Genomic DNA, 13,924 nt, shown 5'->3' on the forward strand with positions numbered 1-13,924 from the left:
GGAAATGAACCTCACCATTGTTTTCTGCAGCTGAAGATAAACAGACGAAAGGAAATGGGATGAAAAATGATGGATTGTTGTCAATGCTTAAACTCACTGAGGGAAAGTAAAAATGCTACTGAAAGGGTTAACTACAGGATACTGCATGCATTGCCACAGAGAAGTAAAATAACAACAAAAAAGCTACAAAATCCCATTACTTTTGCAGATGATGCTAATCAATCTGGTTTGCTATGTTAATATAACTTCAAACTGTGGATTAATAATAAATTTTGGAGAGCCCTGCTAAAATGAACAACTGCAGATCATATGATAGGCTGTATCCTTTGCTCTCTTCTACATAGTTTTCATGCACGTGCAAGTATAAACTGGCATTGCTCCATCCTTAGTACCTGTTTTCTTACAGACTAAAGTTGTCTCTCTATTTTCCTACTCTTCAAACATCCTTGAATAGATACATCATATATCAGCCTGTTGACATGTACATTCCTAACAAGAGGCAGGGTCACAATCCATGTTGTATCGTGACAACAGCAGCCAGACATTAAGTGCAGTCGGTGAACTTAATCCACACTAAATTACAGAAATTAAGAGTAGAACACTTTGCTGTACTGGAAACACCACATGTATGCTTTGCCTTTCCAGTCCTGCAGGTTTCGCAGCCCAGAAAACAGAACTTACTGTCTTTGAAACAGCCAAAGTGCATCACTCTTACAGTGGGCTCAGTGACTAATCCACTGCGTGCAGCAACACAGCTGTCAGCAGCTGGTAATTATTCAGAAAAAAAACCCAAACCTGATTGTTGGTAATTTTTTAATGTTCCTTATCTCCAGGGCAAAACAAGGAAAATAGAAATATTATTTCCAAGAGACCCGCTCAGACAGTGATGGAGTAAACAAACATATGTGCTATATGCAAACATACCTTATGAAACCCACATCAGCTTCGAACACAAGGATGACAGCACCATTTTTGACAAACATAAATTCTAATATAGGAGCAGACAGGGTAAATTATTTCCGTTGTTTCTCACCCTTACAACATGAGTGGTAATATGCATCTGTTACAAACCTGTGTTCTCCCATCTGGTCTGACCCAGGGCCATGTTCCTTTCCATTCCAGAGCCCTTATGCTTGCAATCAGTTTGAGTGCCAAGAGGACTGCTAAGGACGTACATTCCTCAGTTTCATTAGTGGCATAGCCTAACATCAAACCCTGCATTAAAAATTGGGAAACTGCATGGAAAAATGGGGAAATAAACCATCCACTTCCATGTTTTCTTTCCATTCTGCACCTGTCTTTGTCTCATAGTACTTCAGAATCACCCAAGCTTAGCAAGAGGCAGCAGTAATATGCAGAGTTAATACCCTTCACATACAACCAGCCCGAAATTACATTTATGCGCAAAAACTACAGCTACAACAGGGGCTGGTTCCCCAGAATGGCTCTGCCTTACACATCTGTAAGAACCCACTGCAAAGGCTTCATCAACATAAAGCTCATCAAGACTTCTCAGTCCTCTACCCACAAACGCCACAGAAATTTAGAAATTTTTGCAGGCTAAAGGACTTGAAAGATCAGAAACTTACTGACTGACAAAAACCTTAATTGTAGCTTTGTCCTGTTAAGGCCACTCAATATGGGGAAAGCCACTTGCCTTGAAACTGATGAAGGCTGTGTTCACACTTCTGGTGATTAAGAGAGTGCACAGTGCTCAACTGCTGATTCTTGTAATTTGCACAATAGTTTTTAAGGAATGGATCCAGTCCATTGTAATTGGAACTGCTTGTGCTTAAACTAGATGTGAGCAAGTGCCTGGAATTACCTGATCCCCTGCTCCTGTGTCATCGTCAGTCTTGCCATGGGACACAGCTTGCTTGATTTCTTTACATTGTTGTTCTAGGGCCACTAAAACTGTGCAAGTCTTATAGTCCAGTCTTATTGTAAAGTTAGCTCATACATTCCTGAGGGTTCACCAATTACTAGAGAAGTTTTCAAGGATTATCTAGTTATGTTGGCTAAAACTTCTAAAATTCTATGCATGTAAGCCTCCTATATTACATTTTTTTATTGCTAACAGAAGCAGACAATCAGCACATTTATTTAACAGTTTCAGGGTGTGGGTATTTTAGGGCTATTAAGCCAAACTTGAATTTTTGAAAGTGATAGGATACATGTAATCCTACAAGCTACCCTGCCAAAGCTTGTTATGCTTATTATGATATTTTTTGCTATGACATTGCTTATTTTGACTTGGGCTCAAACCATTTGGGTATTAAACCTGGGAGAGGAGTTTGGAAAATGTTACCAGAAACTGGTATTCAATTTTTCTTGTAGTATGTTCTTGGATTCAATTGAATTAGAGGAAAAAGTACACACCATACATGAAAAGGGAAGACTGAAAGGGACTAGTGATGTAAGTAGTTCAGCTGCTGAAAGGAAACTCCTTGAAGATGCATATAAAGCATACATGAAGAATTCCTTTGGTGTGAACTTCCAATGTCACAGGCTTGTGCACCCCAAGGACAAGGAACATCACTGTTAAAGCTTTCATTGTACCAAGCTATTGATGTAACCACTTTCTGACATTTGTCCAAATACTGGCTCTTCTGCATCAGAAAAGCAAGAGATACCTGACACTTTCAAGAATAAGTCTTCTACAAATATGCCACCTTAAAATACTTTCTTCAATATTGCCAGTGAGTTGTGAGTCTTCTCCCAGGCCTAGATGCACGCTTCATTTTATTCTTCAGAAGACCAAAAAACCATTACTTTGGCCACATACAGAACAGACCCATGACTGAACACATGTAGGATCTCATTGGGAAATCATAGAGAATCACAGTATATTCTGAGTTGGAAGTAACCCACAAGGATCATTAAGTCCAATTCTTAAGTGAATGGTCCATATTTCATTTGAATCCACAATTAGTATTACCAGCACCATGAATCCCACTCACCTTTGGAAAAGTCATCATAAGCTATCCTCTTAAGGGTCTTCTTACAATTTGTTGATAATCTACTATAGCCTGTGATGTGATCCCTCCACGGAGCAAAACCATTCCAGCTTTTGCCACACACTCTGGAGAAAATATGATGTCAGTAAAATATCAGAAATTTATGCATGCTATTTTACAGAGAGATCCTGAAGATTATTCTGTGAACAAAGGATTAATCACAGGGAAAAATCAGAGTAAAGCGTTAGCACACTTATGGGTCTTTGTGCAACCACTCCTGTTTTCGGCTGATACAAACATTTAAAAGCCTGCATGCATTTGGGGCCCATCCTAGCCAATTATCCTATCTTCACACTGGCAGAAGCAGATGACTGTAAGAGCAGATCAAGTATGTAGGGCTGTTTCTCCAAATACAAGAATTTCAGCTCAGTGTTTTCCTGAAGCCAAAGGAACATAATTTATTAACAGATGGTGTTACCAGTCTTTGATACATTTTTATTACAGTAATTCACCCAGTTGTCCTTGGCAACCACAAAAACTTTTAGCTTCAACAAGATCCTGGAGCAAGAAGCTATGCAACTTCACTAGAGATTTTGTGCAGAATAATTTAATATTTTCTTTTGTTGTTTGTTTCAGGAGTCCATCTGGTCTGCAAACCTTTCTGTTTTATGTAAATCATACAGCAGACAATAACAAAAAAGTTGGTATAACAATATGATCTACTAGGTCTATGTAATCATGTCACACCTGTTTCTCACATCTCTTACATATTTTTCCTTGACATTTTTGCAGCATTCCTCTGTTACCATCTTCAACTTTTCAGCAGCTTTAGAAGTGTAACTGCCTGAAGTATTGAAATACAAACTTCATCAAGTCCAATACATATGATAAACCCTCTCCTCACACCTCACTGCTCACGTCTGTGCACCAAGGATCACATGAGATGTTTCAGATGAAAAATATTAGATCATTGTGTTCATGAAATGCAGCTAGTCCTCTGTGCTGTAACTATGGCCTTGGTGCCTTGTTCTAGAAATAAAATCACTGCATTTGGAAAGCTCTTTAGGTACATTCCCTTTCTATGTCCATTTTCTCTGGCTATCCAGCTCATTCCAATTTGGTAACATGTTCATAGCGTCTATTGCAAGTGAGAACATCCACGCATAGTCCTAATGGAAAGTCACACAAAATAGCAAGCCACCTTGATCAGAATCACATTCAAATGATCTTATCCTTCTGTGAACAAAGAGTATTGCCCTAATTACTCTGTGAAGACGTGCTTTGATATATATCTTTCCAAACTTCACTTATTCCCTGATTTTCTTAGATTCCTCAGTAACATCCACCCTGACAAACCTACTTTTCCATGATACCACCTAGTGTACTTCTTACATTTCATCATTTTTAATTTGCACTAGAGTACTATGTCTTTCCTTTATTCTGTTCATTTTTTGCAGCTTTTTTCCTCCTTTTCCTTCACTTCTGAATCAGAGTGCCACAGCTGAGCTCTTTACTGGATGTGAAAGTCTTGAGTGGCAGCCAGCTATTGGAGGAATTCTGGAAAAAAAGACATTAATCAACATTGATTACATGTTGTACTTCATTAATCTGTTTTTCTTTCTATATTGTATTTACCACAGGCAACCTTGGCATCTGGATAAATTCTGAGATGAGCATCTAGAACAGCATCACTTATCTGATCACATTGCTCATCTAGAAGACAAAAATAAGACAGATACCACATTTCTTTCGTGTGATTAAAAAAAAATATTTCTTAATAAAATGTAATTTCCAGTGGTTTAGAGACTTCTGGTTTTTGGGCATCTGCCAAGGAGCAATTTTATCAATTTACATCTTGAAAGGTACATCTTACCCTGTTGTCATTTCTCACATCAAGTCAGTTCTGATATTTTACTATCATCTGCACAGGCCAGCAGCCTCCTTGGTGAGGGGACAATGAAAAATACCTGCAAAGGCATCTGAAATAATCAGGATAATTTCAAGAGAATAAAATACTCTTGAAGTAATTTTGGAAGAAGTATTTAAGCTAAGACCTTTCTTTTGCCGTTTTGCATCCTTCTCCTCCTTTTATTTTAAACTTTGTGTTGCATTTTCTGTGCTCATTACCCATTTTGATCTGCATCCTATAACGGTCAGAGGTCTGCACTTCTGCAAGTGTTTATCCCTTCTGTACCTGCAGTGTGGACCTCTGAAATACCATGTGTCAATTTTTGTGGATGACAAGAGGAATTGCTATCCCTACAAAAGGGTACATTATATTGAAGTCTGCTCCTGCAATTATGCACTGCTATCCAGCTCATTCAGCTTCAGAAAAGTTTCTGCAAACATTTTCTCAGGGTCAAGTATTGGCCCCTCACCATTTTTTAATTACATATCCGAAGTGCTGGTCTTTCTGTTTTGAGGAAAAAACACTGGAGAAAAAAGGCTTTACCCATACCGTCTTTAGCACCTATGACTTATTTTCCACATGAGAACTGAGTGTATTAAATGCATTTGGTTTGCTAAAAGTTAATGAACAATTTAGGAGACAAATCGGGATTGTCACATCAGGACAACAGAACCAGTGCAAGCAATTCATGTTATTACTCCAAAACTACAAGTTGAGAGAGGTAGCATATCTGCAATACCAACATGAGGTATATGAATTAATTTTCACCCACCATCATTACAAAAAAAAGCCATCCAAACTATGTTCAGCCACACAGGTACACAGCTGGATCTACAAGACCATCTGTATTAGTGAGCCAGATACCACATAGTTTGTAACAGTCTATATAATTATACATGTAATTGCCAATTGCAAATAGCATCTCTTGAGGACCCACAGAAAATTAATGAAGAGGTATAACTGAATGTCCACCTTAAACTACTTATTTACTTTTACATATAATCTGGCTGGGAAGCACATCAGGATGAAATTATAAGTCAAGAGTAGAGTTATTCTGTATTCTGAAAGATCTGTAATTCAATGCAGGGTTTAAGTATAAATAGAAGATTAGTATGAGAATTGTAATTATCTTTCATCACAATCTAAAAGCAAGGAAAAGGCAGAAATGCTAGCAGGTAGTTTTGATGAACCATTATGCCATCCATACCACCACACTCAAATACAAATTATAACCAGAAGCAAAGCATGAATGCTAAAAATAAATGAGGCCCTTTTATTCACATAGGCTACAGTGGCCTCAATGTCTTCATGAGATTTCCTTATAGAAGTGCACAGGTTGCTTCCTCACTGACATAATTTTCACAACATTAATCAGCAATTTCTGTACTTTTTACATTTTATTTCTAGCATTTCCCCAAGCAAGTTAAAGGTAAGCATCTATCTGCATTTCTTAATAATTTGCCAAGTCCAACAATTTAGACGCTTGGAAAAAAGCAATACAAAAACCCCACCATCTTGACAGCTGTAAATCCTGTCTTCAGCTCTTTGTGCTGCATTATTTCCCACCTCAAGCATTATCGTCCTGGAATTTATTGCTACTCAAAGGTTAAGAATTCTGATCGGTTCCATAAGTTATATTTCACCTTCGCTGATAAAAATGCTTCACTGCTTTAAGACACAAGGACATAAGATGAAAGGCAGAAACAACATGTAGTCATAATTTCAGACCCAGAAGTCATTTGAGCAGGCAAGCATAAATCAGGAATACCACGTCACCTGGCCAGTTTGATACCATGAGGTAAACTGAATTCTGAAGACTGAGAAACTCATTCCCACCAAAGGGTGCAAGGCTCAAGCAGGAATGGCATAACCTTTAACCACTGGTAAGTTTTATTGCCTATGTGCACCATTACAACATGCAGTGCACTGTTTTACAGCAAACGAGTGGTCGAGTGGTAGCTCAAGATATGGTGTCATATGCTGCAGAGGTCTCAGAGCTGGTAGGCTGTTCATTAGGGGCAGGGCAGACCAGCTAGTATAGGGGGTCTCACATTGTACCATTCCCCTCTAATGAGTAAGAATATGGATACGCAAGAAGAAGTTACCACAAACCTTTAGTGTTTGATACCTGATACCACTCTACCACTCTCTCTCTCTTTTTTTTTTTTCCTTTTTTTTTTCATTTCTTCTACTATGGAAAAAGTAAGACATTATGTTAGTTTTACTCTTAACTTTAAAATGCTCCATTTGAAAGCACTACCTTTACTGTAAATTTGAGTCATTACCATGTGTCTTGGAGGCCCAATCTTCCTCTAGTGACTCAGATACCACAGCTTCTAGATTAATATTATTGCTAACAAAGCTGTATGACAGATAGCTGAATTTAGTGAGCAATTAGAGCTGAAGCATTGTCTTGCAGTTCAAGACCTGGAAAATACAATGAATGGTTTTATACATCCTAAACTTGTTGCAAACTTGTGTTACCAAAAATGTGACAAATAGACATATGCAGTATTATAGCAATATCTGGAAAGCAGCTCTGATGTAAATTAATGCTTAATATTCCAAACATTCCAGAGAATCAAAGTTCAAAGATCACCTATAATATACATGTGCATAAAGTGCTAGTTTTTTTTTCATTACAGAATAAAAAAATGAAATTGCAACACTAGTACACATGGCAGCTCCTCTTCTACCTGTAGACTGATCCATGGCTTTCTTAAGCAAAAGTTTGAAGCTACCTATGTCAGATTACATTGCATGCTAAACAAATAAGACCAATTCTAGTCAAGAAAAAACAAAGACACTAATCCAAAGTCTATTCAAAATAATTAATTTTTTTTTCTTTTCTCCATTTGGGGAGACATCACTGAAGTTTCATCAGATAGCATTCTTCTCTGTGAGCATCAATAAAAGCAAAGATACAATCAGCATTTTCACTTAACCAGAATGTCTTTCAGCAACAGATTCTTAGGTAAAAATAAATATTTTTTTCTTTTTTTTGATATGTTTTGATATCTTTAGCAGGCCTGCAAGTGAGAAAGAACCAAAGCAACTGGATACAGAAGAAACACAGGCAGAAGGTGAAGTGGAAAGATAATGTCTTAATGCAAACAGCTGATGTCATTGCTCCTCCTGTTTGTTCCCCAAAGGTTCAATAGGTAAGACTGATCTTAACCTATTGTAAGGTGGCTTTTACAATGCACTGCTACAGAGACTTCTTTCCTAAGACTTCAGTGTGGGTAACCTCCTAAACTGTGCATAAGTATATCATTATGAAAGAAATGTGAACATAGGTAATCCAAAGTTCAGTGCTCTTGCAGACTTCCCTGAGCCTCTTCTTACTCTTTATTCTAAGTGCTAACTAAAGAGCATTTTAAGATATTAACACAGAACACAGGTTTTATTTGAATTCATAGGGATAAATGATGTTTTTAAGTAGGCATAATATCCATACTTTTTACTCAGCTGCTATGGGGGGATAGAATATAAGAAAATAAAGATAGTGTAGAAAGTAATTTTACCCCTAAGGAGTTGCAGCTGGGCCAATTAGTAAAGATTAGGAACAGGCCTGACTTTAACAGGCCACAGCTGTGACCAATGAGAAGAAGAGCATTATAAAAGAGTGGGTTGGCTGGTTGAGAAGGTAACTGGAGTCAGTTTGCTACTTTGTGAAGAAGAAAGAGTCAGTGCTCTGAGGAGCTGCCCACGAACACTGAGAAGGTATGAAACCTTTGTGATAAGGAGACAACAGTATGGAACATTTACAATAAGAGGACAAGTTGCAATTGTGAACTGTGCAGCAAATGTATCTCTCTTTATGTGAGAACAAATATTCAATACAGCTCCAGGTGGAAGAACTGCCCTCTCCTTCCACAATACTGTGGCTAAGTCAGGAGCTGTAGAACAACAAAATAGCACTCTCTGGAGAAATAGGGATGAAGTCGGTGGGTTCATTACAAGTTCCTTACCTTGAGTTCTGAAATGGAAAGCTATACCCTAGCTCAATAAATTTTTGATTTGTTAATGGTCAAGCTCTCACAATTTATTTTAAAAACTCATAATTTTTGTCTCGATGGACAAACACTAGTAGGAAGCAGACTCAAGTATCCAAACTAAGCAAAGAAGTGCTGCCTATTTGGAAGCACTTTTTCCCTTTGGCTTGTTTCAGAACACAAGGCAACAACACACTGGAGCACCTGAATACAGCAGTGTCAAAAAGCTGCCTAGGAATAACAACAGTTGTGTCTGGTCTTAAAAAACCTTGTCCCTCTGAACAGCTCTACACTGCTGCTATGCAGCATGGTGAGCTCAGCTTCTCTAAATCATTCGTCACTTCTGAAAATGATGCTCCAAAACCTAAGCATGTTAAACAGCAGCAAGAGTAGTACTGAAATGCAGGTACAACTTTGTTGATAACAGAAGGATTTACAACTGTCCATCATGAGTAAACTACATTCCTTACCAGGCCACCAGCAAACATCTCACGAGAGATGTGTATTCATTCTGAAGTCTTCAATCCTCGGAAGAGGCATGACTTCACTTCAGGAGACTTCCCAGTAGTGAGGTACATGAGGTAATAAAATCAGTAATGAAGACCGAGCACTTAAACAAATGAGACAAAGCCAACCCTCAAAAAAATAAAGCAAAATGGTATCTCAGCTGCAATGATTGGAGAAGGTACAGCTGATGGCAACACAAGTAATAGCTAGTGTGCTGCAACAGGCCAGTCACTAACAGGGAAAACCTCCCCTCTGGAAAGTGATATGTGAAGAGGACTTAGTTGAAGGAAAAAGACCATCTTCACCTTTTCTGGTTTTGCCTTGCCTTTTTTTTCTTTAAATCCTAGAAACAAAAGTTTTCAGCACATAACACCAAGAAACACCAGTTTTCCAGAGAACAATGATTGCTTAAGTGTTTATGGAGAAGTGCAATAAAGAGGAAGACTTTAAACCATGTTAATAATTATCACAAATGCCCTGTGAAATCAACTAGCTATTTCATCACCTTTCTTTAGTTTCAGAATTTGTTATGATACAGTAGAAAATTATACTAGCTATACAGGGATTTGTGTGCCTGGAAATATTTCAATTCTGTGTAATAAATATACGGTGAGCTCAAGTTACATCTTGACATAAAATACTTCATACAAAACACGCAAAATCATTTGAATGAATACTTTCAGTCTCCTCCATCAGGAATTCATGTTATGCTAGATTCTAAAAGACTTGTGCTTTACGTTGTTCCATGTGAAAAGGTGATGGAATGGCTCATCCTGAAGGATACCTCTCCAAGTGGATGACAAGAAGATGATCAGGAGTATTTAGCATGGATTCACTAAAGGAAAATCATGCTTGACCAAGCTGATTGCCTCCTACAATCGGACAACTACCTGGACGGATGAGAGCAGTGGATATTTTCTACTGTGCCTTTAGCAAGGATTTCAACACTTTCTTTTTGATGTGCTCATAAGTAAGCTCAGGAGATGGAAATCGGATGAATGGATGGTGATGTGGTTGGAGATCTGGCTGAATGGCAGATCCCAGCGGGTTTTTAATTGGAGGCACAGGGTCTGGTTGGAAGCCTGTCACTGGTGGCATCCCCCAAGGTTCTAAGCTGGGCCCAGTGCTTCTTAGCCTGTTCACTCGGATGAAAAGGCAGATACTTCCTCAGCAAGTTCACTGATGACACAAAGTTCAGAGGAGTGGAGTGGCCAATACCCTAGAGGGCCCTGCAGACCTTCAGAAGGACCTCAGCAAGCTGGGGAAATCAGAAGAGAGAGACAGTCTGAAGTTCAACAAAAGCAGATGCAGGGTCCTGCATCTGCAGAGAAACAACTCCAGGCACCAGCAGAGGCTCCGGCTGATCTGCTGGAGAGCAGGTGTGGAGAAGGACCTGGGGATCCTGGTGGACAACAAGCCATCCATGAACCATCAGTGCATCCTGGGGGCCAAGAAGGCCAATGTGATTCTGGGGTGCATTAGAAAGAGCATTGCCAGCAGGTTGAAGGAGGTGATCTTGTCCCTCTGCTCAGCCCTGGTGAGGCACATTTGGAGTGCTGTGTCCAGTTCTGGGCTCCTCAGGACAAGAGACATGGAGCTGGTGGAGCAGGTTGTGTGGAGGGTAATAGAGATGATGAGAGGACAGAAGCATCTCTCTTAAAAGGAAAGGTTGAGCCTGTTCAGCCTGGAGAAGTAAAGACTGAGATGCCACCTTACGATTGCATAGAAATACCTGAGGAGGGGTTGTCAGAGGATGGATCCAGGCTCTTCTTGGTGTTGACCAATAGGACAAGATGCAATGGGCAGAAACTGATGCACAAGAAGTTCCACTTGAACATGAGCAAGAACTTTTTTACTGTGCAAGTAACTGTGCACTGGAACAGGTTGTCCAGAGAGGTTGTGGAGTCTCCTTCTCTGGAGATATTCAAAAGCCATATGGACACAATGCTGAGTAAGGTACTCTAGGGGACCCTGCTGGAGCAGAGAGGTTGGACTAGGTATCTTCCAGTGATCCCTTCCAACCTTACCTATTCTGTGATTGTATCTTACAAAATATTCTCATTCAAAAAAATACTCCTTAGTAGGGTATACTGCAATTTCAACCTTGAATGTAAAAGGAAAAAAAAATACATACAAAGAAAAGTTAATTTTTCTGAGTGCTGCATCAAGACTATAGAAATGTGGCAGAACATAAACCTCTGGCATTCCAGCTGGTCCTGGGAGATCAGAGGGGCTGGGTGCATCTGGGCTTAATTTCTGATTGTAAACAATGCGGCACTGTAAGTCTGGTCATGTTCAGTGAGATCCCAGGTGCAGAGATAGTGTGGGTTACACCAGAAATCCAGCCACATTAGTGATGCCAGATTCACGAATACTGTGATTCATGAATTCAGTGCTGGAAGTTTGGTCGAGCTCAAAAAGAACTTTCACAAACACTGATGAACCAATAGTGTGGTTTATAGAAAAAATGGTGTCCTGGTTCCAGCCCAGATCAGCAGGAGGGGGCATGGCGAAGAATCGTGTTATTTGCTACCGCCTTACATCACTGCTTGCGGTGGGGAAAAGGGACTTTCTCACATCCAGGAGGAAGGGCATCTGTTTTTGGAGGAACAAAAACCATGGTGATGTGGGGAACCTGTCACACATTGGTCATTCTCCCAGTCCACAGTGAGCATTTTTGCATGCAAATTTCCCTCTTTTCTTTACACTTTTGTTTTTACGATTGTTGCTGTGTGTTCATTATCATGCCTTATCTCATTACCGTTTCCAGCAAATTAGTCTTGTCTCAACCCAATTGTCATTTTTTGTGCCTTCAATTCTCAACTCCATTCCCAGAGGAGGAAAAGGGAGGGGAAGCCAAGCCAACTGCATGTGGTTTGGAAGAGTCTGGGTGGAGGAAGTGAATTGGGGAGTACCATTTCTATACCACAACAAACAAGTTGTAGATTCCTGTTAGATTGCTGGTGATAAAGTCAGTAGACCTAGAAAATATAAGTGTATAGGGTATGTACAAGTGTTCCAGGTGCTCCTGGATGCAGCTCTGATGCAGCTGGAGGCAGATATCTTACTAGAGATGTTCTTCGTGGGAAGAAGAGCCAGTCCATAGACTTCTCTGCATAGTAGGGGATTTCAAATGCCCATTTCCCCTTTTGGGATAACTGGGGGTGAGAATAGTCAAGTATCCTGTTGCTTTTGTCTACACAGTGGGGGAAGGCAGACGCTTAATATATAAATGAAAGACATTAAGAACTATAAAGAGAAAAACTCTGGGGTTTAAGGAAAATGGAACAGAACTGGTAGTGTCACTCCTTCTTCCACTGCTTCTGGCAGTGATAATGGTCATCCAGCAATAAAAGTCATCCAGTCTCTGTGTGGTGACCCTCACTCCCATCAGGTGGCTATCATGCCCACATAATCCCTTCACTGAATATCTCCCAGCATATCTCATGGTTTTAGGTCTCATTCCTACATTATTTGTACCATGGCTGCAGTCACACCTTCAACTCAGTGCCTCCATCACACCTGCCCATAATCAGTTTTTTGGGGTATCCCTATAGGGCAATCCTTATCCCTCTCCTGAACACCTTCCATTTTCATCCATCCAGACATTATGTGCAGCTAATGGATCATTACATATACTTTTACATACCTGGTTATTAAAATAAAACAGTCACTATTAAAAGAACCACAGGGTGAAACAGTCTACTAAAAATTTCCACAGCAGTGAGTGACCATCTGGAAAGGGTGTCCCATCACTGATGCTATCCATCCTTCTTCACCTGTTCCAAGACACCATGTATTTCATCTGTATTATGATGGACAGTGGTTAGAGCCTTTTATCCATTTTCATGGGTCTGTTTTAACAGTTGATATAAATCATCATGTCATAACAACTGTAACATGTGACAGGATCTGAATAATTAAGGACAAAATTCTAACAAAAATACAAGCATGAATATTCAAGTGATTACTTTTATCTCTGGCAACATTATCTAGAAATACATGATCACAAAGGGTTCACACAGAAATACATCCTTTTCCAATATGTCCTAACATAGTATCAGAAGTTGTCATGGATGTCCATCAGGACTTTGAGCCATTGACCATCCAGAAGGTAGTGGTCAATGGCTCAATCAGTAACATGTGGTGCCCCTCAGGGGTCCATACTGGGACCAATGTTATCCAATATCTTCATTAGTGATACAGATGAAAGGATTGTGTGCACTCTCACCAAATTTGCAAATCATACCCAGCTGAGTGATGTCATTGACACACCTGAAAGTCTTCCAGAGGGACCTAGACAGGCTGGAGAAGTGGGCCCATGGGAATCTCGTGAGGTTTAACAATACCACGTGCGAGGTGCTCCACCTGGATCAGGACAATTGCGGCAGGTGAGAAGCTTGCCATGACCCAGCCATGAGCACTCCCAGCCCAGAAAGCCAAATGTGCCCTGGACTGCATCCAAAGCAGCGTGGGCAGTAGGGGAGGGAGGGGATTCTGCCCCTCTGCTCGCTCTGGTGAGACCTCCTGAGAACCCTGAATCCAGCTCTGGGGTC

The sequence above is a fragment of the Motacilla alba genome, chromosome Z, assembly GCF_015832195.1.
Source record: "Motacilla alba alba isolate MOTALB_02 chromosome Z, Motacilla_alba_V1.0_pri, whole genome shotgun sequence".
Lineage (NCBI taxonomy): Eukaryota > Metazoa > Chordata > Aves > Passeriformes > Motacillidae > Motacilla > Motacilla alba.